A 27,392-nucleotide genomic window follows, 5' to 3' on the forward strand; every position below is an offset into this window, starting at 1 on the left:
GTGCCAGCACAGAGCTCATGCGAGAAGAGAAGTGGCGTGCGCGCACCTCCAGCAGGATGGGAGCAGAGTCGCCCAAGCTAGTTCGCTCTGGCAGCCGGCAGCCGGCAGCGTGCAGTTCCCTCGGCCAACGGAAAGCCAAGAGATGGCAGACCCGCTAGAGGGAAGGTGGGAGAGGGGGGGAGCCAGGACTGTGGAGCTGAATGGTGAAAAGTGCGCGCCGCTGCTCTGTTGGGGCCCACCACTGGATCCTGAAAGAACTTCTGTTGGCTGGCGTCTGGAGTCACGGAAACATAAGAGCTGTACCAGAGAGCTGTGTTCACTGTCAGTCATGTCACCGTGCTTGCTGAGCTCCCCTCACCCCACCTCCAGTACTTCAAGGGTAGGGACCAGGAAGGGCAGCTGATGTCCATCTCCAGAGCTGAATTCACTTCCCGGGACTTCCCTGCCAGCTTAGCACATGTGACGATCCGCTCTCCCGCGACTTCCAGAAGCTCGCCATAGCCAGCGAGCCGTATTGTGTACCCGTATTGCTCGGGTGGGCGTGGGCCTCAGTCGTCGATGGGCAGCGCCACCCCCGCAGTGACAAGGGTCCTGTTGTCTGCAGAGACATTGCCCTGTGGCAAGCCAGCTGTGTTCCCCTGCGGAATGTCATAGGCACCTCCCCAGATGCTCATTGGAGCGGAGCCTCGACTCTCTGGAGGCTCTCAGCTTGGCCATTTCTTGACCCAAGGGTCTCTCTCTTTCTCGGCCGCACAAGAGAGAGGGCTGTTGAACAAGAGGCCAAGGCACTGCGTAGACGCCTTGCGGACAAGAGGGTCTTGAAGATAAACCTCGTGGGGACTGAAAGCTACTGCCATGGGCAGGCCCTGGCCTGCAGCAGGAAACCAAAAGCTGGTGGCTTCCTCGCAGGTCAGAGAAGACAGCTGTGTGCGGCTGGCTGAATGAGAAGGAACAGCACGCTGAGCAGCGCCGGCTCAGCTGGGCAGGCCTGCTTAGTTTGCTCGGCCCAGGCCTGGGGACGGAACGGTTCCTGTTCAAGTGCTACCAACGGACCTTGCCTACCTTCCACGGGAACTTTGGAGGCAGAAAGCACAGGAAGATTCTTCGCCCTCAGCAGCTTGCTGTCTAGCGCGGGCCAAACCCCACAGTAGGCCCCACAAGCAGCTGCCAGCAACACATTGGCTGTGCTGGCTGAACTGTCGCTTGCCACATCCTTGACGCTCTCCTCCTGTCGAACCTGTTTGCCGCCCTGTGCAACTCCCAGCTTTGCAGCTCGGATGTGACGAGCTGCAGCAAGTGGCATGGCCCTTGCGAAGCAATTGTGCAAACACCAGCTGGGGCTTTTTTTCAGGAGACAAGGCCGTTCGTTTGTTTGCTGACAACTGTATTTGCTAAGCTGCTGCTGCAGCCACCCTTGGCTCTCATGTTTCTTCCCAACCTCACCAGTAGGCGAGTGAGCGCTCCTGTTGACCGCCACGTTTTGCTTCCTTCTTACGGACAGCGAGAGGCAGACTGGAATCCATGCCTGCCGTTCCTCTCCCCTTCACCTTCCCAGCTCTTTCTGGCCCTACTATGCTTACCACAGCATTGGCTGTGGGAATCTGTGTGGGCCGGAAGAAGGCGTGGAAACAGCCGTCGGCTTTCGTTAAGCAGCAGCGGATCACCAGAAACGGGTGAGAAGACCCGTGTGGAATCCGGCCTGGGAAGTCCCAGGATTCCCCTGGGAAGTCCCAGGGAAGTCTCCTGATTTTTGTGCCGTGGACTCAGGATTCGTGATGTTGTGAGACTGCCTGCAGGAGAGCTCCTGGGGCCGGAGGGGAGCATGGCCTGCTCGCGAGGTGCTCCAAGTACGAACAGGAAGGAGTTGTGTGCGACTTTAAAAGTGGGTCTCTACTTGTGGACACCAGCAAGCCAAGGCAAGGAGTGGCCGTCCGGCGGCGGCAAAGGGAGGCGACTCTTCACAGCAAGATAGAAGACGTGCAAAGAGGGAAAGGGGGCAGCAGCTCCTCTTTCCTCACCGGAAGCATCACCTGAAGGACGGGTATCACCGCTCCAGCTTTGCAGGAACCCGGGCAGACCTCGCAGAGGCAACCTGCCAGCGTGGCTTCTTCACTAGCAGAAGAGACCTTACGGCTTCCTGAGATGAACAAAGAATCTGCTCTCTGGAGACCGTTTGTTAACCAAAGGATTGGGCTTTGGTTTTCCTTCCCAGAAACATTGGGCATTTCTTAGCCTGCTTGCCGCACTCGAGAAAAGCAACAGTCGCATTCGGTCCGACTGCCCGCGTGGAGTCTAAGCTTTCTCCCAAGTTCCGCAAGCCGTGTGGAAAGCGGAATGGCCTGAGGTGAAACGCAAAGAGCGTCCGACTAGCGCTGCTGCCCTTTGGCCAAGGCGTGAGAAAGCGCTAAAGCCATAACGAGGGGGCAGGAGTAGCCCTCTTCTTGTGGCCCTGGTCTCCCGTCGTTCTCTCTTCTCTCCAGCAACACTTAGGAGTAGCACCGAGCGGCCAGGTTCAACGGCTGTGCCTGCTTTGCATGGGAATTGCTTCCATGAAGATTGACATTACACTGTGGACTGAGCGAGAACATTTGTGGACAACCTGCCTGTAGTGCAACAGAGGCCAGCCGTTGTGGAGACGGGCGCTGCAAAACCTTTTTCTCCTAGTACCATTGGTGTCTGAGGAAAGAAGGCCCGCAGTGGAGGCCAGGGCCGTGTCCTCCGCATGGCGGGGGAAGAATGGCTGGAGTGACTGAGCACAGCGCTTGCAAAGGAAGCCCAACTCCTCTCAGCACAAAGGGAAGCAGAGGGCGGCCGTCGTTGCTTGAGAGAAACGGCTGGGTCAGCTGAGGCACGCGACCGGTGGTGTAGCTGTTCATCGCGGAGTGGATCGGAAGACCACCTACCTTCCTGAGTTAGCCGGGTGCGGCCGGGGGCTGGGGCTGTGTGACTAGAGGGCTGAGGCCAGTACGGAGACTAAAAGAAACCTGAACAAGCGCAAAGAAGAAGCTTTGAAGAGAGCAATCCTTCTGCTTCTGGCAGGCAGGACCAACGTGTTCTCCTCTAGTAAGTCTTGCCATGCGGCCATGGGAGAGGCTGCCCCCTCGCAGCCCATGAGGAAATCACTGACCGCCTTCCCAACGTGCTTCCCTGGGGCAGGAAAGTAGTGCTGGAAAACGCTTCCGAGACTGTCCAAATGGAAGAGGCCTTTTGGCCGCTTTCTAGTCCTATGACCGACATTGCCGATTAAATCCCTCAACACTGAATTAAACCGTAAAGTGCGCTCCGTAGTCTCTCTATGCACACAAAGAGCCACAGCAGCCCTCTTGGAGTACACTGAATCACCCCGAAATGATCAAGCCTCGCTGCTCCAGCAAAGGTCTTCCGCTCCACAACTGAAGCACAAAGACTCACACAGTTCTGGGCTGTGAGCAGCACAGGACGAGCACAGGAGACGGGGTTTCCCATGGTGCCTTCCTTCCCCCAGTCCCCAGGCCCGCCAGCCCCTCCTCTAGCACAGTGTCTGCGGGAGGGGAACTGAGTGAGGGCACAGCAGCCCTTTTCTGTGGGCCATTACTAGCTAGAGCGCCCCGCCAAAGGAAAGAGCGAGCCACGTTATTCGTGGGCTCCGTTGCCGCATCCAGGCTGCTCTTTTCTGGGAGGACACCTGCAGCAGCCAGGTTCTCTGAAGGTGCGGAGGCAAACAAAGGCCAATAGATAAAGACACCGTGCTGGTGCAGCAGGGAAGTGCAGCTTTGGTGCAAGGTGAGGCAGCTGGAAGGCCAAAAGCCATTGCGGCGTAAAGTGCTGAGCGTAAGCAACGAATGGTATGCCTACGCCTCTGAGTGGCAGAGAGGCCCCTCAGCTAGCAGAAGTGGGCTCTGCCTGGCCACACAAGCATCACCTGGCAGACGATGCCAGTTGTCAGGGAGCACAGCAGGAGATGCTGGATGGGTGGAGTTTGTGGCCTTTTCCTTTTGTGTGAGAGAGGACACTCTGTGAGCCTTAGCCCTCCTGATTTCAGGAACAACCAGAGCATTTCCTGTAGCCCTGGGGCCCTGGGCCCATCCACACAGCAACTGTTGCAGTGCAGAGCAAAGCCTGTGGCAAAGTGGTGGAGCCGCAAGGGAGCTGGCGCCGATTCTGGGGGATGTGGAATTTCTGCGTCTGAGCTTTCTGGCTTTTCTGCCCGAGAGCAAGTTAGGGGCTAAGTCGGGAAGCGCAGGGGAGTGCCAAACAAGTTCTGTGCGGCTTGGGGCAACCTGGGCAAGGCAAGCTGTGCTTGCAGAGTCACCAAAGCACAGAACTGCTGCGGCTGGCAGGCCCCTGTGGAGACCACGGAGTCCAAGCCGGAGCTGGAAGCAGGCTCAGCTGCAGCAGGTTGCTCAGGGCCGTGTGCAGCTGGGTTTTGAACATCTCCAAGCAGGGAGCCTCCGCAAGCACACGGGGCAAGCTCTTCAGCTGGTCAGCCACGCTCACAGCAACGTCTGTGGCAAAGTGGTGGAGCCGCGAGGGAGCTGATCCCCGATTTTGGGGGATGTGGAATTTCTACGTCCGAGCTTTCTTTTTCTGCCCGAGAGAAAGTTTGGCCCTAACTCCACCACGCAGGAGAGCCTGGCTCCCTCTTCTTTCCTGTCCCCCCGTCAGGTATTTAGACCCAGGGGGACAATCCCTTCCTGCAGCATCTCTTCTCCCGGCTGAGCAGTCAAAGCTCTCTCGGCCTCTGCTGCTAGCACAGATGCTCGAGGCCCTCGAACGAGGGGGCCCTTCACTGCACTTCCTCCAGGAAGGCCCCATCTCTCTGGGGCTGGGGAGTGCAGCACTGGGGGCAGCGGTGCAGGTAGGGCCTCCCCAGGGCTGAGCAGAGGGCAAGGGTCACCTGCCTCGACGCGCTGACTGCCCCGCTGCTCCGGCAGCCCCGCAGGCTCTTGGCCTTGTGAGCTGCAAGGGCACCTTGCTGGCTCACGCTCAACATCTGCAGCAGGACCCGACGAGGCCCGCCTTCTTGCGCAGCATGCTGGGCAAGAGCATCAGGTCAGCAGGCACGAGCAAGGCACATGGGGCAAGTCAGGCGACAAGCTCCCCTTGGTTCTGAGCTCGCTTCTCAGAGACCTCTCAAGGCCCAGCAACCTGAACGCCTCGCACGAGGACTCCCCAAGCCCCGTAGCCATCTGGGCCAGCACAACGGCATCAGCTCCCTGCTGTTGCGTACTGCCAGTAAGCTTGTGGTGCGCCTGTTCAAGCCTCCGGGTTTTGCATGTGGAGGGGTGATGACCGCCAATGTGTATGAGCCAAGCAAGAGCAAGAAGCATGCTGCTAAGGAGCAGCTTCGGGAAGGTGCAGTGTTGGGCAGTTCAACACTGGCCCGACGTGTCGGTGTTCAGCCATGAAGCACAAGAGTGCCCTGAGTGCTCTGCTCTCTCATTGTCTCCGACATGCAGCCGTGGAGCTGCAGAGGTGCAATGGGTTGCAGGGCTGCCGTGCGGAGCAGTAGCTCTGCCAGGTGGGGAGCTGAGGGATGCTAGCAGGGCTGCTGCAGCCCGCGCTGACCGAGGCTGCACTGCCGTGGGGGCGGCCATGCGGCGGGGACAGCGCCTGCGGGCGCCCCGGTGACAGCCGCCTGCCTTTGTGACCTGGGCACGCAGGGCCTGCCCTGGGCCCGTGGCCAAAAGCACCCACCAGCCCCGAGGCGGGACAGGAGAAAAACAGGCCCTGCAGAAGGATGTCCTCGCCAGAGCAGGACAAGGTGAATCCTTGTTGAGCCGGCCGGCCGGCCTCCAGCTTGGCTGCCAAGCAACAGGCAGGAGCCTGTGGCAAGGGGCCCCCCAGGGACAGGCCCGCTTGTCCTTCCTCGCCCGCAGTTGCTCCTTCGCACCCTTCTGCTAAGAGCACCGAAGCAAAGAGCCGCAGCCTGGCCCAGGCAGCACTTCTTCCAGGTTGCCAAAAGAGTCTTTGCTGCGTTGCATTGCCAGCAGTTTTCTTCTCCCGTCTTTTGCCAGCCCGATTCTCGCCCCATGACAGGAGTTCTGGGGAGAACTCCAAGGACTGGGCTCAGCCCAGGCTGGCACCTACTGCCACTCTTGCTCCTCAGTGGTCAGCCGCAGCCTGATCCTTGTCCCCTGGACGTGCCCTTTCAAAAGCTCACCATTTCTTGAGGACAAATCCCTCTGAGGAGGAGAATGAATTCTTTCGGAGCTTGGAGTAGCTTGGAGCCTTTCGGGAGGCAGTAGCTGAACATGACAGCTACTGGAGAAGGAGCCAAGCCGTGTGGCCACTTGTGACCCTTTGGCAGTCTCTGGAGGACGCTTGGTGGTTTGGATGCCAGCAGTGCACTTCTCCATGCGCAAGTCTCTCCTCCCTCCCTCGCCTAGCTCTCTGAAGACAGCAAGTGCAAGGTGAGCTCTAGGGGCCTCTTCTACTGCCGCTTCAGTCAGCCCACCTCGAAGGGCTTCCTTTCCGTGGCTCTTCCAGGCTGCCGTGGCTGACCCCTTCAGCACAGAGACGCTCCTAGCTCCTAGAAGCTAGAGATGCTTGCTGGGCTCCTCATGCCACCTCCTGGCTAGGGGCTGCAAGAGCATGAGTTACACTCCAGTCTGTCCTACGGACAAGGTCGCAAACGGGAGCGGCAGGCGCTTGCTCTCGCCTCCTTCTGCCGTGCCTCTCACTGCTTCTTCCCAAACGGCGGCGTCTTCCTTTGGCTCGCATCAGTCAGGCTTCTGCACTTTCTCTTGGTCAGCCTCTTTCTCCTCCTCGGCGGGTTCCCGCAGGCTTTGCCACCTTCTCCGCTCCCTCTAGCCTCGCCCCGGCGCCTTCTCCTCAGCAGCAGAACATCCATCAGCCCTGCTCTGCTCTCTTCAATTGCACCTTCTCCCCCCACCCCACGTGCCTCGCCTCTGCAGCGGATTCTCGAGCGCGGGCATTTCATCCTGCTTGCCTCAGCATTTCTTTGGAAAAGCAGCGGTCTTCTCTTGCTTTTCCCAGCCTCTGCCTGCTGCTTCCTTTGCTGCTTCCTTCATGTGCTGGGACTTCCAACCCCTCAGGCCCACAGCCTGTATTTCCTCTTCAGCCTTGCACCTTTCTGTAGAGACCCACCTCCTAAGGTCTCCCGAGGCCTCTACAGACTTGTTCTCCTTAACATGCCTCAGCGAGAGCATTGCCTTTCTCTCCCCTCAGCAAATGTCTCACCCTCTCCTTCCTCAGCATCCTCCAGCTCCTGCGCTTGACACGTCCTCTCTCCTCGGAGAGCACATCAAATTCTTGTGGCATTCCCATGCCAAGCCAGGTAGACTGAGGGCAGAAAGGCCCTAACAGGTCTTCAGAGGAAAAGCAATGTGTCTCCTGGGTATTTCCAAGCCGTCTTTTCCTGTTAACCAAATTGCCTGTGCTTATTGCCCAGTCCTGCCAAGTTTCAGACAGGATCTTCTTTCCTGAAAGCAGAAAAAAGGAAAACAAAGCGGAAGAAGTCATGAGAGGCACTGTGCAGCCTCCTTCCTGGCAGAGAACACCAAGTTCTTTTTGCCCCACCGGGCTCTCTTTAACTTTCAAGGACTTGGGCCTGCTCTTCTGAAGCAGCTTGACCTAAGAGTGCTTTTGCTTCAAGCTGCTACGCCTGGGAAGAAGACCACAGGGAAGAGGAAGAAGACTGTATGAAGGTGCTGGTCCTGGCATTCCTGACAGTGGGAAACCATCTACTGCAACGGATACTTGACACCTGGAACAGAAAACAGCGACGGACTTTTCTAGGAAAACGCCACACACCTCTGGTCGGCGAGCGGGCAAGGCCGGACAAATCGCCTTCCCCACAGTGCGCAGCCCTTCACAGACAGTACGCTGAATGCTCTTTGGGCAGCGGTTAGATTCTTTGCTTCTGAGCCAACGGTTTGCCCACGTAGGCTATGAGCCAGGTCACCTCAGCCTTGACCTGGCGAGCAGGTGAAGTAGCATCCTGCCACCAGCCTGCAAGCCCCGCTGGCCAAGATCCCCTTTCTGATGCGGAAAGTGCATTAACGGCATCACTTCCCTACCAATGGTAAGCCAGCTGAGATGATCAAGCCTCTTTCCGCCTCCATCACACCGACAGGCTTCGCCCTGAGCCCTGGAAGAGCCAGCTTGCTTTGGATTGCTGATTCGCAGCCTCAGGTGGTGCAAGTGCCAGCACAGAGCTCATGCGAGAAGAGAAGTGGCGTGCGCGCACCTCCAGCAGGATGGGAGCAGAGTCGCCCAAGCTAGTTCGCTCTGGCAGCCGGCAGCCGGCAGCGTGCAGTTCCCTCGGCCAACGGAAAGCCAAGAGATGGCAGACCCGCTAGAGGGAAGGTGGGAGAGGGGGGGAGCCAGGACTGTGGAGCTGAATGGTGAAAAGTGCGCGCCGCTGCTCTGTTGGGGCCCACCACTGGATCCTGAAAGAACTTCTGTTGGCTGGCGTCTGGAGTCACGGAAACATAAGAGCTGTACCAGAGAGCTGTGTTCACTGTCAGTCATGTCACCGTGCTTGCTGAGCTCCCCTCACCCCACCTCCAGTACTTCAAGGGTAGGGACCAGGAAGGGCAGCTGATGTCCATCTCCAGAGCTGAATTCACTTCCCGGGACTTCCCTGCCAGCTTAGCACATGTGACGATCCGCTCTCCCGCGACTTCCAGAAGCTCGCCATAGCCAGCGAGCCGTATTGTGTACCCGTATTGCTCGGGTGGGCGTGGGCCTCAGTCGTCGATGGGCAGCGCCACCCCCGCAGTGACAAGGGTCCTGTTGTCTGCAGAGACATTGCCCTGTGGCAAGCCAGCTGTGTTCCCCTGCGGAATGTCATAGGCACCTCCCCAGATGCTCATTGGAGCGGAGCCTCGACTCTCTGGAGGCTCTCAGCTTGGCCATTTCTTGACCCAAGGGTCTCTCTCTTTCTCGGCCGCACAAGAGAGAGGGCTGTTGAACAAGAGGCCAAGGCACTGCGTAGACGCCTTGCGGACAAGAGGGTCTTGAAGATAAACCTCGTGGGGACTGAAAGCTACTGCCATGGGCAGGCCCTGGCCTGCAGCAGGAAACCAAAAGCTGGTGGCTTCCTCGCAGGTCAGAGAAGACAGCTGTGTGCGGCTGGCTGAATGAGAAGGAACAGCACGCTGAGCAGCGCCGGCTCAGCTGGGCAGGCCTGCTTAGTTTGCTCGGCCCAGGCCTGGGGACGGAACGGTTCCTGTTCAAGTGCTACCAACGGACCTTGCCTACCTTCCACGGGAACTTTGGAGGCAGAAAGCACAGGAAGATTCTTCGCCCTCAGCAGCTTGCTGTCTAGCGCGGGCCAAACCCCACAGTAGGCCCCACAAGCAGCTGCCAGCAACACATTGGCTGTGCTGGCTGAACTGTCGCTTGCCACATCCTTGACGCTCTCCTCCTGTCGAACCTGTTTGCCGCCCTGTGCAACTCCCAGCTTTGCAGCTCGGATGTGACGAGCTGCAGCAAGTGGCATGGCCCTTGCGAAGCAATTGTGCAAACACCAGCTGGGGCTTTTTTTCAGGAGACAAGGCCGTTCGTTTGTTTGCTGACAACTGTATTTGCTAAGCTGCTGCTGCAGCCACCCTTGGCTCTCATGTTTCTTCCCAACCTCACCAGTAGGCGAGTGAGCGCTCCTGTTGACCGCCACGTTTTGCTTCCTTCTTACGGACAGCGAGAGGCAGACTGGAATCCATGCCTGCCGTTCCTCTCCCCTTCACCTTCCCAGCTCTTTCTGGCCCTACTATGCTTACCACAGCATTGGCTGTGGGAATCTGTGTGGGCCGGAAGAAGGCGTGGAAACAGCCGTCGGCTTTCGTTAAGCAGCAGCGGATCACCAGAAACGGGTGAGAAGACCCGTGTGGAATCCGGCCTGGGAAGTCCCAGGATTCCCCTGGGAAGTCCCAGGGAAGTCTCCTGATTTTTGTGCCGTGGACTCAGGATTCGTGATGTTGTGAGACTGCCTGCAGGAGAGCTCCTGGGGCCGGAGGGGAGCATGGCCTGCTCGCGAGGTGCTCCAAGTACGAACAGGAAGGAGTTGTGTGCGACTTTAAAAGTGGGTCTCTACTTGTGGACACCAGCAAGCCAAGGCAAGGAGTGGCCGTCCGGCGGCGGCAAAGGGAGGCGACTCTTCACAGCAAGATAGAAGACGTGCAAAGAGGGAAAGGGGGCAGCAGCTCCTCTTTCCTCACCGGAAGCATCACCTGAAGGACGGGTATCACCGCTCCAGCTTTGCAGGAACCCGGGCAGACCTCGCAGAGGCAACCTGCCAGCGTGGCTTCTTCACTAGCAGAAGAGACCTTACGGCTTCCTGAGATGAACAAAGAATCTGCTCTCTGGAGACCGTTTGTTAACCAAAGGATTGGGCTTTGGTTTTCCTTCCCAGAAACATTGGGCATTTCTTAGCCTGCTTGCCGCACTCGAGAAAAGCAACAGTCGCATTCGGTCCGACTGCCCGCGTGGAGTCTAAGCTTTCTCCCAAGTTCCGCAAGCCGTGTGGAAAGCGGAATGGCCTGAGGTGAAACGCAAAGAGCGTCCGACTAGCGCTGCTGCCCTTTGGCCAAGGCGTGAGAAAGCGCTAAAGCCATAACGAGGGGGCAGGAGTAGCCCTCTTCTTGTGGCCCTGGTCTCCCGTCGTTCTCTCTTCTCTCCAGCAACACTTAGGAGTAGCACCGAGCGGCCAGGTTCAACGGCTGTGCCTGCTTTGCATGGGAATTGCTTCCATGAAGATTGACATTACACTGTGGACTGAGCGAGAACATTTGTGGACAACCTGCCTGTAGTGCAACAGAGGCCAGCCGTTGTGGAGACGGGCGCTGCAAAACCTTTTTCTCCTAGTACCATTGGTGTCTGAGGAAAGAAGGCCCGCAGTGGAGGCCAGGGCCGTGTCCTCCGCATGGCGGGGGAAGAATGGCTGGAGTGACTGAGCACAGCGCTTGCAAAGGAAGCCCAACTCCTCTCAGCACAAAGGGAAGCAGAGGGCGGCCGTCGTTGCTTGAGAGAAACGGCTGGGTCAGCTGAGGCACGCGACCGGTGGTGTAGCTGTTCATCGCGGAGTGGATCGGAAGACCACCTACCTTCCTGAGTTAGCCGGGTGCGGCCGGGGGCTGGGGCTGTGTGACTAGAGGGCTGAGGCCAGTACGGAGACTAAAAGAAACCTGAACAAGCGCAAAGAAGAAGCTTTGAAGAGAGCAATCCTTCTGCTTCTGGCAGGCAGGACCAACGTGTTCTCCTCTAGTAAGTCTTGCCATGCGGCCATGGGAGAGGCTGCCCCCTCGCAGCCCATGAGGAAATCACTGACCGCCTTCCCAACGTGCTTCCCTGGGGCAGGAAAGTAGTGCTTGAAAACGCTTCCGAGACTGTCCAAATGGAAGAGGCCTTTTGGCCGCTTTCTAGTCCTATGACCGACATTGCCGATTAAATCCCTCAACACTGAATTAAACCGTAAAGTGCGCTCCGTAGTCTCTCTATGCACACAAAGAGCCACAGCAGCCCTCTTGGAGTACACTGAATCACCCCGAAATGATCAAGCCTCGCTGCTCCAGCAAAGGTCTTCCGCTCCACAACTGAAGCACAAAGACTCACACAGTTCTGGGCTGTGAGCAGCACAGGACGAGCACAGGAGACGGGGTTTCCCATGGTGCCTTCCTTCCCCCAGTCCCCAGGCCCGCCAGCCCCTCCTCTAGCACAGTGTCTGCGGGAGGGGAACTGAGTGAGGGCACAGCAGCCCTTTTCTGTGGGCCATTACTAGCTAGAGCGCCCCGCCAAAGGAAAGAGCGAGCCACGTTATTCGTGGGCTCCGTTGCCGCATCCAGGCTGCTCTTTTCTGGGAGGACACCTGCAGCAGCCAGGTTCTCTGAAGGTGCGGAGGCAAACAAAGGCCAATAGATAAAGACACCGTGCTGGTGCAGCAGGGAAGTGCAGCTTTGGTGCAAGGTGAGGCAGCTGGAAGGCCAAAAGCCATTGCGGCGTAAAGTGCTGAGCGTAAGCAACGAATGGTATGCCTACGCCTCTGAGTGGCAGAGAGGCCCCTCAGCTAGCAGAAGTGGGCTCTGCCTGGCCACACAAGCATCACCTGGCAGACGATGCCAGTTGTCAGGGAGCACAGCAGGAGATGCTGGATGGGTGGAGTTTGTGGCCTTTTCCTTTTGTGTGAGAGAGGACACTCTGTGAGCCTTAGCCCTCCTGATTTCAGGAACAACCAGAGCATTTCCTGTAGCCCTGGGGCCCTGGGCCCATCCACACAGCAACTGTTGCAGTGCAGAGCAAAGCCTGTGGCAAAGTGGTGGAGCCGCAAGGGAGCTGGCGCCGATTCTGGGGGATGTGGAATTTCTGCGTCTGAGCTTTCTGGCTTTTCTGCCCGAGAGCAAGTTAGGGGCTAAGTCGGGAAGCGCAGGGGAGTGCCAAACAAGTTCTGTGCGGCTTGGGGCAACCAGGGCAAGGCAAGCTGTGCTTGCAGAGTCACCAAAGCACAGAACTGCTGCGGCTGGCAGGCCCCTGTGGAGACCACGGAGTCCAAGCCGGAGCTGGAAGCAGGCTCAGCTGCAGCAGGTTGCTCAGGGCCGTGTGCAGCTGGGTTTTGAATATCTCCAAGCAGGGAGCCTCCGCAAGCACACGGGGCAAGCTCTTCAGCTGGTCAGCCACGCTCACAGCAACGTCTGTGGCAAAGTGGTGGAGCCGCGAGGGAGCTGATCCCCGATTTTGGGGGATGTGGAATTTCTACGTCCGAGCTTTCTTTTTCTGCCCGAGAGAAAGTTTGGCCCTAACTCCACCACGCAGGAGAGCCTGGCTCCCTCTTCTTTCCTGTCCCCCCGTCAGGTATTTAGACCCAGGGGGACAATCCCTTCCTGCAGCATCTCTTCTCCCGGCTGAGCAGTCAAAGCTCTCTCGGCCTCTGCTGCTAGCACAGATGCTCGAGGCCCTCGAACGAGGGGGCCCTTCACTGCACTTCCTCCAGGAAGGCCCCATCTCTCTGGGGCTGGGGAGTGCAGCACTGGGGGCAGCGGTGCAGGTAGGGCCTCCCCAGGGCTGAGCAGAGGGCAAGGGTCACCTGCCTCGACGCGCTGACTGCCCCGCTGCTCCGGCAGCCCCGCAGGCTCTTGGCCTTGTGAGCTGCAAGGGCACCTTGCTGGCTCACGCTCAACATCTGCAGCAGGACCCAACGAGGCCCGCCTTCTTGCGCAGCATGCTGGGCAAGAGCATCAGGTCAGCAGGCACGAGCAAGGCACATGGGGCAAGTCAGGCGACAAGCTCCCCTTGGTTCTGAGCTCGCTTCTCAGAGACCTCTCAAGGCCCAGCAACCTGAACGCCTCGCACGAGGACTCCCCAAGCCCCGTAGCCATCTGGGCCAGCACAACGGCATCAGCTCCCTGCTGTTGCCTACTGCCAGTAAGCCTGTGGTGCGCCTGTTCAAGCCTCCGGGTTTTGCATGTGGAGGGGTGATGACCGCCAATGTGTATGAGCCAAGCAAGAGCAAGAAGCATGCTGCTAAGGAGCAGCTTCGGGAAGGTGCAGTGTTGGGCAGTTCAACACTGGCCCGACGTGTCGGTGTTCAGCCATGAAGCACAAGAGTGCCCTGAGTGCTCTGCTCTCTCATTGTCTCCGACATGCAGCCGTGGAGCTGCAGAGGTGCAATGGGTTGCAGGGCTGCCGTGCGGAGCAGTAGCTCTGCCAGGTGGGGAGCTGAGGGATGCTAGCAGGGCTGCTGCAGCCCGCGCTGACCGAGGCTGCACTGCCGTGGGGGCGGCCATGCGGCGGGGACAGCGCCTGCGGGCGCCCCGGTGACAGCCGCCTGCCTTTGTGACCTGGGCACGCAGGGCCTGCCCTGGGCCCGTGGCCAAAAGCACCCACCAGCCCCGAGGCGGGACAGGAGAAAAACAGGCCCTGCAGAAGGATGTCCTCGCCAGAGCAGGACAAGGTGAATCCTTGTTGAGCCGGCCGGCCGGCCTCCAGCTTGGCTGCCAAGCAACAGGCAGGAGCCTGTGGCAAGGGGCCCCCCAGGGACAGGCCCGCTTGTCCTTCCTCGCCCGCAGTTGCTCCTTCGCACCCTTCTGCTAAGAGCACCGAAGCAAAGAGCCGCAGCCTGGCCCAGGCAGCACTTCTTCCAGGTTGCCAAAAGAGTCTTTGCTGCGTTGCATTGCCAGCAGTTTTCTTCTCCCGTCTTCTGCCAGCCCGATTCTCGCCCCATGACAGGAGTTCTGGGGAGAACTCCAAGGACTGGGCTCAGCCCAGGCTGGCACCTACCGCCACTCTTGCTCCTCAGTGGTCAGCCGCAGCCTGATCCTTGTCCCCTGGACGTGCCCTTTCAAAAGCTCACCATTTCTTGAGGACAAATCCCTCTGAGGAGGAGAATGAATTCTTTCGGAGCTTGGAGTAGCTTGGAGCCTTTCGGGAGGCAGTAGCTGAACATGACAGCTACTGGAGAAGGAGCCAAGCCGTGTGGCCACTTGTGACCCTTTGGCAGTCTCTGGAGGACGCTTGGTGGTTTGGATGCCAGCAGTGCACTTCTCCATGCGCAAGTCTCTCCTCCCTCCCTCGCCTAGCTCTCTGAAGACAGCAAGTGCAAGGTGAGCTCTAGGGGCCTCTTCTACTGCCGCTTCAGTCAGCCCACCTCGAAGGGCTTCCTTTCCGTGGCTCTTCCAGGCTGCCGTGGCTGACCCCTTCAGCACAGAGACGCTCCTAGCTCCTAGAAGCTAGAGATGCTTGCTGGGCTCCTCATGCCACCTCCTGGCTAGGGGCTGCAAGAGCATGAGTTACACTCCAGTCTGTCCTACGGACAAGGTCGCAAACGGGAGCGGCAGGCGCTTGCTCTCGCCTCCTTCTGCCGTGCCTCTCACTGCTTCTTCCCAAACGGCGGCGTCTTCCTTTGGCTCGCATCAGTCGGGCTTCTGCACTTTCTCTTGGTCAGCCTCTTTCTCCTCCTCGGCGGGTTCCCGCAGGCTTTGCCACCTTCTCCGCTCCCTCTAGCCTCGCCCCGGCGCCTTCTCCTCAGCAGCAGAACATCCATCAGCCCTGCTCTGCTCTCTTCAATTGCACCTTCTCCCCCCACCCCACGTGCCTTGCCTCTGCAGCGGATTCTCGAGCGCGGGCATTTCATCCTGCTTGCCTCAGCATTTCTTTGGAAAAGCAGCGGTCTTCTCTTGCTTTTCCCAGCCTCTGCCTGCTGCTTCCTTTGCTGCTTCCTTCATGTGCTGGGACTTCCAACCCCTCAGGCCCACAGCCTGTATTTCCTCTTCAGCCTTGCACCTTTCTGTAGAGACCCACCTCCTAAGGTCTCCCGAGGCCTCTACAGACTTGTTCTCCTTAACATGCCTCAGCGAGAGCATTGCCTTTCTCTCCCCTCAGCAAATGTCTCACCCTCTCCTTCCTCAGCATCCTCCAGCTCCTGCGCTTGACACGTCCTCTCTCCTCGGAGAGCACATCAAATTCATGTGGCATTCCCATGCCAAGCCAGGTAGATTGAGGGCAGAAAGGCCCTAACAGGTCTTCAGAGGAAAAGCAATGTGTCTCCTGGGTATTTCCAAGCCGTCTTTTCCTGTTAACCAAATTGCCTGTGCTTATTGCCCAGTCCTGCCAAGTTTCAGACAGGATCTTCTTTCCTGAAAGCAGAAAAAAGGAAAACAAAGCGGAAGAAGTCATGAGAGGCACTGTGCAGCCTCCTTCCTGGCAGAGAACACCAAGTTCTTTTTGCCCCACCGGGCTCTCTTTAACTTTCAAGGACTTGGGCCTGCTCTTCTGAAGCAGCTTGACCTAAGAGTGCTTTTGCTTCAAGCTGCTACGCCTGGGAAGAAGACCACAGGGAAGAGGAAGAAGACTGTATGAAGGTGCTGGTCCTGGCATTCCTGACAGTGGGAAACCATCTACTGCAACGGATACTTGACACCTGGAACAGAAAACAGCGACGGACTTTTCTAGGAAAACGCCACACACCTCTGGTCGGCGAGCGGGCAAGGCCGGACAAATCGCCTTCCCCACAGTGCGCAGCCCTTCACAGACAGTACGCTGAATGCTCTTTGGGCAGCGGTTAGATTCTTTGCTTCTGAGCCAACGGTTTGCCCACGTAGGCTATGAGCCAGGTCACCTCAGCCTTGACCTGGCGAGCAGGTGAAGTAGCATCCTGCCACCAGCCTGCAAGCCCCGCTGGCCAAGATCCCCTTTCTGATGCGGAAAGTGCATTAACGGCATCACTTCCCTACCAATGGTAAGCCAGCTGAGATGATCAAGCCTCTTTCCGCCTCCATCACACCGACAGGCTTCGCCCTGAGCCCTGGAAGAGCCAGCTTGCTTTGGATTGCTGATTCGCAGCCTCAGGTGGTGCAAGTGCCAGCACAGAGCTCATGCGAGAAGAGAAGTGGCGTGCGCGCACCTCCAGCAGGATGGGAGCAGAGTCGCCCAAGCTAGTTCGCTCTGGCAGCCGGCAGCCGGCAGCGTGCAGTTCCCTCGGCCAACGGAAAGCCAAGAGATGGCAGACCCGCTAGAGGGAAGGTGGGAGAGGGGGGGAGCCAGGACTGTGGAGCTGAATGGTGAAAAGTGCGCGCCGCTGCTCTGTTGGGGCCCACCACTGGATCCTGAAAGAACTTCTGTTGGCTGGCGTCTGGAGTCACGGAAACATAAGAGCTGTACCAGAGAGCTGTGTTCACTGTCAGTCATGTCACCGTGCTTGCTGAGCTCCCCTCACCCCACCTCCAGTACTTCAAGGGTAGGGACCAGGAAGGGCAGCTGATGTCCATCTCCAGAGCTGAATTCACTTCCCGGGACTTCCCTGCCAGCTTAGCACATGCGACGATCCGCTCTCCCGCGACTTCCAGAAGCTCGCCATAGCCAGCGAGCCGTATTGTGTACCCGTATTGCTCGGGTGGGCGTGGGCCTCAGTCGTCGATGGGCAGCGCCACCCCCGCAGTGACAAGGGTCCTGTTGTCTGCAGAGACATTGCCCTGTGGCAAGCCAGCTGTGTTCCCCTGCGGAATGTCATAGGCACCTCCCCAGATGCTCATTGGAGCGGAGCCTCGACTCTCTGGAGGCTCTCAGCTTGGCCATTTCTTGACCTAAGGGTCTCTCTCTTTCTCGGCCGCACAAGAGAGAGGGCTGTTGAACAAGAGGCCAAGGCACTGCGTAGACGCCTTGCGGACAAGAGGGTCTTGAAGATAAACCTCGTGGGGACTGAAAGCTACTGCCATGGGCAGGCCCTGGCCTGCAGCAGGAAACCAAAAGCTGGTGGCTTCCTCGCAGGTCAGAGAAGACAGCTGTGTGCGGCTGGCTGAATGAGAAGGAACAGCACGCTGAGCAGCGCCGGCTCAGCTGGGCAGGCCTGCTTAGTTTGCTCGGCCCAGGCCTGGGGACGGAACGGTTCCTGTTCAAGTGCTACCAACGGACCTTGCCTACCTTCCACGGGAACTTTGGAGGCAGAAAGCACAGGAAGATTCTTCGCCCTCAGCAGCTTGCTGCCTAGCGCGGGCCAAACCCCACAGTAGGCCCCACAAGCAGCTGCCAGCAACACATTGGCTGTGCTGGCTGAACTGTCGCTTGCCACATCCTTGACGCTCTCCTCCTGTCGAACCTGTTTGCCGCCCTGTGCAACTCCCAGCTTTGCAGCTCGGATGTGACGAGCTGCAGCAAGTGGCATGGCCCTTGCGAAGCAATTGTGCAAACACCAGCTGGGGCTTTTTTTCAGGAGACAAGGCCGTTCGTTTGTTTGCTGACAACTGTATTTGCTAAGCTGCTGCTGCAGCCACCCTTGGCTCTCATGTTTCTTCCCAACCTCACCAGTAGGCGAGTGAGCGCTCCTGTTGACCGCCACGTTTTGCTTTCTTCTTACGGACAGCGAGAGGCAGACTGGAATCCATGCCTGCCGTTCCTCTCCCCTTCACCTTCCCAGCTCTTTCTGGCCCTACTATGCTTACCACAGCATTGGCTGTGGGAATCTGTGTGGGCCGGAAGAAGGTGTGGAAACAGCCGTCGGCTTTCGTTAAGCAGCAGCGGATCACCAGAAACGGGTGAGAAGGCCCGTGTGGAATCCGGCCTGGGAAGTCCCAGGATTCCCCTGGGAAGTCCCAGGGAAGTCTCCTGATTTTTGTGCCGTGGACTCAGGATTCGTGATGTTGTGAGACTGCCTGCAGGAGAGCTCCTGGGGCCGGAGGGGAGCATGGCCTGCTCGCGAGGTGCTCCAAGTACGAACAGGAAGGAGTTGTGTGCGACTTTAAAAGTGGGTCTCTACTTGTGGACACCAGCAAGCCAAGGCAAGGAGTGGCCGTCCGGCGGCGGCGAAGGGAGGCGACTCTTCACAGCAAGATAGAAGACGTGCAAAGAGGGAAAGGGGGCAGCAGCTCCTCTTTCCTCACCGGAAGCATCACCTGAAGGACGGGTATCACCGCTCCAGCTTTGCAGGAACCCGGGCAGACCTCGCAGAGGCAACCTGCCAGCGTGGCTTCTTCACTAGCAGAAGAGACCTTACGGCTTCCTGAGATGAACAAAGAATCTGCTCTCTGGAGACCGTTTGTTAACCAAAGGATTGGGCTTTGGTTTTCCTTCCCAGAAACATTGGGCATTTCTTAGCCTGCTTGCCGCACTCGAGAAAAGCAACAGTCGCATTCGGTCCGACTGCCCGCGTGGAGTCTAAGCTTTCTCCCAAGTTCCGCAAGCCGTGTGGAAAGCGGAATGGCCTGAGGTGAAACGCAAAGAGCGTCCGACTAGCGCTGCTGCCCTTTGGCCAAGGCGTGAGAAAGCGCTAAAGCCATAACGAGGGGGCAGGAGTAGCCCTCTTCTTGTGGCCCTGGTCTCCCGTCGTTCTCTCTTCTCTCCAGCAACACTTAGGAGTAGCACCGAGCGGCCAGGTTCAACGGCTGTGCCTGCTTTGCATGGGAATTGCTTCCATGAAGATTGACATTACACTGTGGACTGAGCGAGAACATTTGTGGACAACCTGCCTGTAGTGCAACAGAGGCCAGCCGTTGTGGAGACGGGCGCTGCAAAACCTTTTTCTCCTAGTACCATTGGTGTCTGAGGAAAGAAGGCCCGCAGTGGAGGCCAGGGCCGTGTCCTCCGCATGGCGGGGGAAGAATGGCTGGAGTGACTGAGCACAGCGCTTGCAAAGGAAGCCCAACTCCTCTCAGCACAAAGGGAAGCAGAGGGCGGCCGTCGTTGCTTGAGAGAAACGGCTGGGTCAGCTGAGGCACGCGACCGGTGGTGTAGCTGTTCATCGCGGAGTGGATCGGAAGACCACCTACCTTCCTGAGTTAGCCGGGTGCGGCCGGGGGCTGGGGCTGTGTGACTAGAGGGCTGAGGCCAGTACGGAGACTAAAAGAAACCTGAACAAGCGCAAAGAAGAAGCTTTGAAGAGAGCAATCCTTCTGCTTCTGGCAGGCAGGACCAACGTGTTCTCCTCTAGTAAGTCTTGCCATGCGGCCATGGGAGAGGCTGCCCCCTCGCAGCCCATGAGGAAATCACTGACCGCCTTCCCAACGCGCTTCCCTGGGGCAGGAAAGTAGTGCTTGAAAACGCTTCCGAGACTGTCCAAATGGAAGAGGCCTTTTGGCCGCTTTCTAGTCCTATGACCGACATTGCCGATTAAATCCCTCAACACTGAATTAAACCGTAAAGTGCGCTCCGTAGTCTCTCTATGCACACAAAGAGCCACAGCAGCCCTCTTGGAGTACACTGAATCACCCCGAAATGATCAAGCCTCGCTGCTCCAGCAAAGGTCTTCCGCTCCACAACTGAAGCACAAAGACTCACACAGTTCTGGGCTGTGAGCAGCACAGGACGAGCACAGGAGACGGGGTTTCCCATGGTGCCTTCCTTCCCCCAGTCCCCAGGCCCGCCAGCCCCTCCTCTAGCACAGTGTCTGCGGGAGGGGAACTGAGTGAGGGCACAGCAGCCCTTTTCTGTGGGCCATTACTAGCTAGAGCGCCCCGCCAAAGGAAAGAGCGAGCCACGTTATTCGTGGGCTCCGTTGCCGCATCCAGGCTGCTCTTTTCTGGGAGGACACCTGCAGCAGCCAGGTTCTCTGAAGGTGCGGAGGCAAACAAAGGCCAATAGATAAAGACACCGTGCTGGTGCAGCAGGGAAGTGCAGCTTTGGTGCAAGGTGAGGCAGCTGGAAGGCCAAAAGCCATTGCGGCGTAAAGTGCTGAGCGTAAGCAACGAATGGTATGCCTACGCCTCTGAGTGGCAGAGAGGCCCCTCAGCTAGCAGAAGTGGGCTCTGCCTGGCCACACAAGCATCACCTGGCAGACGATGCCAGTTGTCAGGGAGCACAGCAGGAGATGCTGGATGGGTGGAGTTTGTGGCCTTTTCCTTTTGTGTGAGAGAGGACACTCTGTGAGCCTTAGCCCTCCTGATTTCAGGAACAACCAGAGCATTTCCTGTAGCCCTGGGGCCCTGGGCCCATCCACACAGCAACTGTTGCAGTGCAGAGCAAAGCCTGTGGCAAAGTGGTGGAGCCGCAAGGGAGCTGGCGCCGATTCTGGGGGATGTGGAATTTCTGCGTCTGAGCTTTCTGGCTTTTCTGCCCGAGAGCAAGTTAGGGGCTAAGTCGGGAAGCGCAGGGGAGTGCCAAACAAGTTCTGTGCGGCTTGGGGCAACCTGGGCAAGGCAAGCTGTGCTTGCAGAGTCACCAAAGCACAGAACTGCTGCGGCTGGCAGGCCCCTGTGGAGACCACGGAGTCCAAGCCGGAGCTGGAAGCAGGCTCAGCTGCAGCAGGTTGCTCAGGGCCGTGTGCAGCTGGGTTTTGAACATCTCCAAGCAGGGAGCCTCCGCAAGCACACGGGGCAAGCTCTTCAGCTGGTCAGCCACGCTCACAGCAACGTCTGTGGCAAAGTGGTGGAGCCGCGAGGGAGCTGATCCCCGATTTTGGGGGATGTGGAATTTCTACGTCCGAGCTTTCTTTTTCTGCCCGAGAGAAAGTTTGGCCCTAACTCCACCACGCAGGAGAGCCTGGCTCCCTCTTCTTTCCTGTCCCCCCGTCAGGTATTTAGACCCAGGGGGACAATCCCTTCCTGCAGCATCTCTTCTCCCGGCTGAGCAGTCAAAGCTCTCTCGGCCTCTGCTGCTAGCACAGATGCTCGAGGCCCTCGAACGAGGGGGCCCTTCACTGCACTTCCTCCAGGAAGGCCCCATCTCTCTGGGGCTGGGGAGTGCAGCACTGGGGGCAGCGGTGCAGGTAGGGCCTCCCCAGGGCTGAGCAGAGGGCAAGGGTCACCTGCCTCGACGCGCTGACTGCCCCGCTGCTCCGGCAGCCCCGCAGGCTCTTGGCCTTGTGAGCTGCAAGGGCACCTTGCTGGCTCACGCTCAACATCTGCAGCAGGACCCGACGAGGCCCGCCTTCTTGCGCAGCATGCTGGGCAAGAGCATCAGGTCAGCAGGCACGAGCAAGGCACATGGGGCAAGTCAGGCGACAAGCTCCCCTTGGTTCTGAGCTCGCTTCTCAGAGACCTCTCAAGGCCCAGCAACCTGAACGCCTCGCACGAGGACTCCCCAAGCCCCGTAGCCATCTGGGCCAGCACAACGGCATCAGCTCCCTGCTGTTGCCTACTGCCAGTAAGCCTGTGGTGCGCCTGTTCAAGCCTCCGGGTTTTGCATGTGGAGGGGTGATGACCGCCAATGTGTATGAGCCAAGCAAGAGCAAGAAGCATGCTGCTAAGGAGCAGCTTCGGGAAGGTGCAGTGTTGGGCAGTTCAACACTGGCCCGACGTGTCGGTGTTCAGCCATGAAGCACAAGAGTGCCCTGAGTGCTCTGCTCTCTCATTGTCTCCGACATGCAGCCGTGGAGCTGCAGAGGTGCAATGGGTTGCAGGGCTGCCGTGCGGAGCAGTAGCTCTGCCAGGTGGGGAGCTGAGGGATGCTAGCAGGGCTGCTGCAGCCCGCGCTGACCGAGGCTGCACTGCCGTGGGGGCGGCCATGCGGCGGGGACAGCGCCTGCGGGCGCCCCGGTGACAGCCGCCTGCCTTTGTGACCTGGGCACGCAGGGCCTGCCCTGGGCCCGTGGCCAAAAGCACCCACCAGCCCCGAGGCGGGACAGGAGAAAAACAGGCCCTGCAGAAGGATGTCCTCGCCAGAGCAGGACAAGGTGAATCCTTGTTGAGCCGGCCGGCCGGCCTCCAGCTTGGCTGCCAAGCAACAGGCAGGAGCCTGTGGCAAGGGGCCCCCCAGGGACAGGCCCGCTTGTCCTTCCTCGCCCGCAGTTGCTCCTTCGCACCCTTCTGCTAAGAGCACCGAAGCAAAGAGCCGCAGCCTGGCCCAGGCAGCACTTCTTCCAGGTTGCCAAAAGAGTCTTTGCTGCGTTGCATTGCCAGCAGTTTTCTTCTCCCGTCTTCTGCCAGCCCGATTCTCGCCCCATGACAGGAGTTCTGGGGAGAACTCCAAGGACTGGGCTCAGCCCAGGCTGGCACCTACCGCCACTCTTGCTCCTCAGTGGTCAGCCGCAGCCTGATCCTTGTCCCCTGGACGTGCCCTTTCAAAAGCTCACCATTTCTTGAGGACAAATCCCTCTGAGGAGGAGAATGAATTCTTTCGGAGCTTGGAGTAGCTTGGAGCCTTTCGGGAGGCAGTAGCTGAACATGACAGCTACTGGAGAAGGAGCCAAGCCGTGTGGCCACTTGTGACCCTTTGGCAGTCTCTGGAGGACGCTTGGTGGTTTGGATGCCAGCAGTGCACTTCTCCATGCGCAAGTCTCTCCTCCCTCCCTCGCCTAGCTCTCTGAAGACAGCAAGTGCAAGGTGAGCTCTAGGGGCCTCTTCTACTGCCGCTTCAGTCAGCCCACCTCGAAGGGCTTCCTTTCCGTGGCTCTTCCAGGCTGCCGTGGCTGACCCCTTCAGCACAGAGACGCTCCTAGCTCCTAGAAGCTAGAGATGCTTGCTGGGCTCCTCATGCCACCTCCTGGCTAGGGGCTGCAAGAGCATGAGTTACACTCCAGTCTGTCCTACGGACAAGGTCGCAAACGGGAGCGGCAGGCGCTTGCTCTCGCCTCCTTCTGCCGTGCCTCTCACTGCTTCTTCCCAAACGGCGGCGTCTTCCTTTGGCTCGCATCAGTCGGGCTTCTGCACTTTCTCTTGGTCAGCCTCTTTCTCCTCCTCGGCGGGTTCCCGCAGGCTTTGCCACCTTCTCCGCTCCCTCTAGCCTCGCCCCGGCGCCTTCTCCTCAGCAGCAGAACATCCATCAGCCCTGCTCTGCTCTCTTCAATTGCACCTTCTCCCCCCACCCCACGTGCCTTGCCTCTGCAGCGGATTCTCGAGCGCGGGCATTTCATCCTGCTTGCCTCAGCATTTCTTTGGAAAAGCAGCGGTCTTCTCTTGCTTTTCCCAGCCTCTGCCTGCTGCTTCCTTTGCTGCTTCCTTCATGTGCTGGGACTTCCAACCCCTCAGGCCCACAGCCTGTATTTCCTCTTCAGCCTTGCACCTTTCTGTAGAGACCCACCTCCTAAGGTCTCCCGAGGCCTCTACAGACTTGTTCTCCTTAACATGCCTCAGCGAGAGCATTGCCTTTCTCTCCCCTCAGCAAATGTCTCACCCTCTCCTTCCTCAGCATCCTCCAGCTCCTGCGCTTGACACGTCCTCTCTCCTCGGAGAGCACATCAAATTCTTGTGGCATTCCCATGCCAAGCCAGGTAGATTGAGGGCAGAAAGGCCCTAACAGGTCTTCAGAGGAAAAGCAATGTGTCTCCTGGGTATTTCCAAGCCGTCTTTTCCTGTTAACCAAATTGCCTGTGCTTATTGCCCAGTCCTGCCAAGTTTCAGACAGGATCTTCTTTCCTGAAAGCAGAAAAAAGGAAAACAAAGCGGAAGAAGTCATGAGAGGCACTGTGCAGCCTCCTTCCTGGCAGAGAACACCAAGTTCTTTTTGCCCCACCGGGCTCTCTTTAACTTTCAAGGACTTGGGCCTGCTCTTCTGAAGCAGCTTGACCTAAGAGTGCTTTTGCTTCAAGCTGCTACGCCTGGGAAGAAGACCACAGGGAAGAGGAAGAAGACTGTATGAAGGTGCTGGTCCTGGCATTCCTGACAGTGGGAAACCATCTACTGCAACGGATACTTGACACCTGGAACAGAAAACAGCGACGGACTTTTCTAGGAAAACGCCACACACCTCTGGTCGGCGAGCGGGCAAGGCCGGACAAATCGCCTTCCCCACAGTGCGCAGCCCTTCACAGACAGTACGCTGAATGCTCTTTGGGCAGCGGTTAGATTCTTTGCTTCTGAGCCAACGGTTTGCCCACGTAGGCTATGAGCCAGGTCACCTCAGCCTTGACCTGGCGAGCAGGTGAAGTAGCATCCTGCCACCAGCCTGCAAGCCCCGCTGGCCAAGATCCCCTTTCTGATGCGGAAAGTGCATTAACGGCATCACTTCCCTACCAATGGTAAGCCAGCTGAGATGATCAAGCCTCTTTCCGCCTCCATCACACCAACAGGCTTCGCCCTGAGCCCTGGAAGAGCCAGCTTGCTTTGGATTGCTGATTCGCAGCCTCAGGTGGTGCAAGTGCCAGCACAGAGCTCATGCGAGAAGAGAAGTGGCGTGCGCGCACCTCCAGCAGGATGGGAGCAGAGTCGCCCAAGCTAGTTCGCTCTGGCAGCCGGCAGCCGGCAGCGTGCAGTTCCCTCGGCCAACGGAAAGCCAAGAGATGGCAGACCCGCTAGAGGGAAGGTGGGAGAGGGGGGGAGCCAGGACTGTGGAGCTGAATGGTGAAAAGTGCGCGCCGCTGCTCTGTTGGGGCCCACCACTGGATCCTGAAAGAACTTCTGTTGGCTGGCGTCTGGAGTCACGGAAACATAAGAGCTGTACCAGAGAGCTGTGTTCACTGTCAGTCATGTCACCGTGCTTGCTGAGCTCCCCTCACCCCACCTCCAGTACTTCAAGGGTAGGGACCAGGAAGGGCAGCTGATGTCCATCTCCAGAGCTGAATTCACTTCCCGGGACTTCCCTGCCAGCTTAGCACATGCGACGATCCGCTCTCCCGCGACTTCCAGAAGCTCGCCATAGCCAGCGAGCCGTATTGTGTACCCGTATTGCTCGGGTGGGCGTGGGCCTCAGTCGTCGATGGGCAGCGCCACCCCCGCAGTGACAAGGGTCCTGTTGTCTGCAGAGACATTGCCCTGTGGCAAGCCAGCTGTGTTCCCCTGCGGAATGTCATAGGCACCTCCCCAGATGCTCATTGGAGCGGAGCCTCGACTCTCTGGAGGCTCTCAGCTTGGCCATTTCTTGACCTAAGGGTCTCTCTCTTTCTCGGCCGCACAAGAGAGAGGGCTGTTGAACAAGAGGCCAAGGCACTGCGTAGACGCCTTGCGGACAAGAGGGTCTTGAAGATAAACCTCGTGGGGACTGAAAGCTACTGCCATGGGCAGGCCCTGGCCTGCAGCAGGAAACCAAAAGCTGGTGGCTTCCTCGCAGGTCAGAGAAGACAGCTGTGTGCGGCTGGCTGAATGAGAAGGAACAGCACGCTGAGCAGCGCCGGCTCAGCTGGGCAGGCCTGCTTAGTTTGCTCGGCCCAGGCCTGGGGACGGAACGGTTCCTGTTCAAGTGCTACCAACGGACCTTGCCTACCTTCCACGGGAACTTTGGAGGCAGAAAGCACAGGAAGATTCTTCGCCCTCAGCAGCTTGCTGCCTAGCGCGGGCCAAACCCCACAGTAGGCCCCACAAGCAGCTGCCAGCAACACATTGGCTGTGCTGGCTGAACTGTCGCTTGCCACATCCTTGACGCTCTCCTCCTGTCGAACCTGTTTGCCGCCCTGTGCAACTCCCAGCTTTGCAGCTCGGATGTGACGAGCTGCAGCAAGTGGCATGGCCCTTGCGAAGCAATTGTGCAAACACCAGCTGGGGCTTTTTTTCAGGAGACAAGGCCGTTCGTTTGTTTGCTGACAACTGTATTTGCTAAGCTGCTGCTGCAGCCACCCTTGGCTCTCATGTTTCTTCCCAACCTCACCAGTAGGCGAGTGAGCGCTCCTGTTGACCGCCACGTTTTGCTTTCTTCTTACGGACAGCGAGAGGCAGACTGGAATCCATGCCTGCCGTTCCTCTCCCCTTCACCTTCCCAGCTCTTTCTGGCCCTACTATGCTTACCACAGCATTGGCTGTGGGAATCTGTGTGGGCCGGAAGAAGGTGTGGAAACAGCCGTCGGCTTTCGTTAAGCAGCAGCGGATCACCAGAAACGGGTGAGAAGGCCCGTGTGGAATCCGGCCTGGGAAGTCCCAGGATTCCCCTGGGAAGTCCCAGGGAAGTCTCCTGATTTTTGTGCCGTGGACTCAGGATTCGTGATGTTGTGAGACTGCCTGCAGGAGAGCTCCTGGGGCCGGAGGGGAGCATGGCCTGCTCGCGAGGTGCTCCAAGTACGAACAGGAAGGAGTTGTGTGCGACTTTAAAAGTGGGTCTCTACTTGTGGACACCAGCAAGCCAAGGCAAGGAGTGGCCGTCCGGCGGCGGCGAAGGGAGGCGACTCTTCACAGCAAGATAGAAGACGTGCAAAGAGGGAAAGGGGGCAGCAGCTCCTCTTTCCTCACCGGAAGCATCACCTGAAGGACGGGTATCACCGCTCCAGCTTTGCAGGAACCCGGGCAGACCTCGCAGAGGCAACCTGCCAGCGTGGCTTCTTCACTAGCAGAAGAGACCTTACGGCTTCCTGAGATGAACAAAGAATCTGCTCTCTGGAGACCGTTTGTTAACCAAAGGATTGGGCTTTGGTTTTCCTTCCCAGAAACATTGGGCATTTCTTAGCCTGCTTGCCGCACTCGAGAAAAGCAACAGTCGCATTCGGTCCGACTGCCCGCGTGGAGTCTAAGCTTTCTCCCAAGTTCCGCAAGCCGTGTGGAAAGCGGAATGGCCTGAGGTGAAACGCAAAGAGCGTCCGACTAGCGCTGCTGCCCTTTGGCCAAGGCGTGAGAAAGCGCTAAAGCCATAACGAGGGGGCAGGAGTAGCCCTCTTCTTGTGGCCCTGGTCTCCCGTCGTTCTCTCTTCTCTCCAGCAACACTTAGGAGTAGCACCGAGCGGCCAGGTTCAACGGCTGTGCCTGCTTTGCATGGGAATTGCTTCCATGAAGATTGACATTACACTGTGGACTGAGCGAGAACATTTGTGGACAACCTGCCTGTAGTGCAACAGAGGCCAGCCGTTGTGGAGACGGGCGCTGCAAAACCTTTTTCTCCTAGTACCATTGGTGTCTGAGGAAAGAAGGCCCGCAGTGGAGGCCAGGGCCGTGTCCTCCGCATGGCGGGGGAAGAATGGCTGGAGTGACTGAGCACAGCGCTTGCAAAGGAAGCCCAACTCCTCTCAGCACAAAGGGAAGCAGAGGGCGGCCGTCGTTGCTTGAGAGAAACGGCTGGGTCAGCTGAGGCACGCGACCGGTGGTGTAGCTGTTCATCGCGGAGTGGATCGGAAGACCACCTACCTTCCTGAGTTAGCCGGGTGCGGCCGGGGGCTGGGGCTGTGTGACTAGAGGGCT

The sequence above is a fragment of the Struthio camelus genome, chromosome Z (genome assembly GCF_040807025.1).
Source record: "Struthio camelus isolate bStrCam1 chromosome Z, bStrCam1.hap1, whole genome shotgun sequence".
Taxonomy (NCBI): domain Eukaryota; kingdom Metazoa; phylum Chordata; class Aves; order Struthioniformes; family Struthionidae; genus Struthio; species Struthio camelus.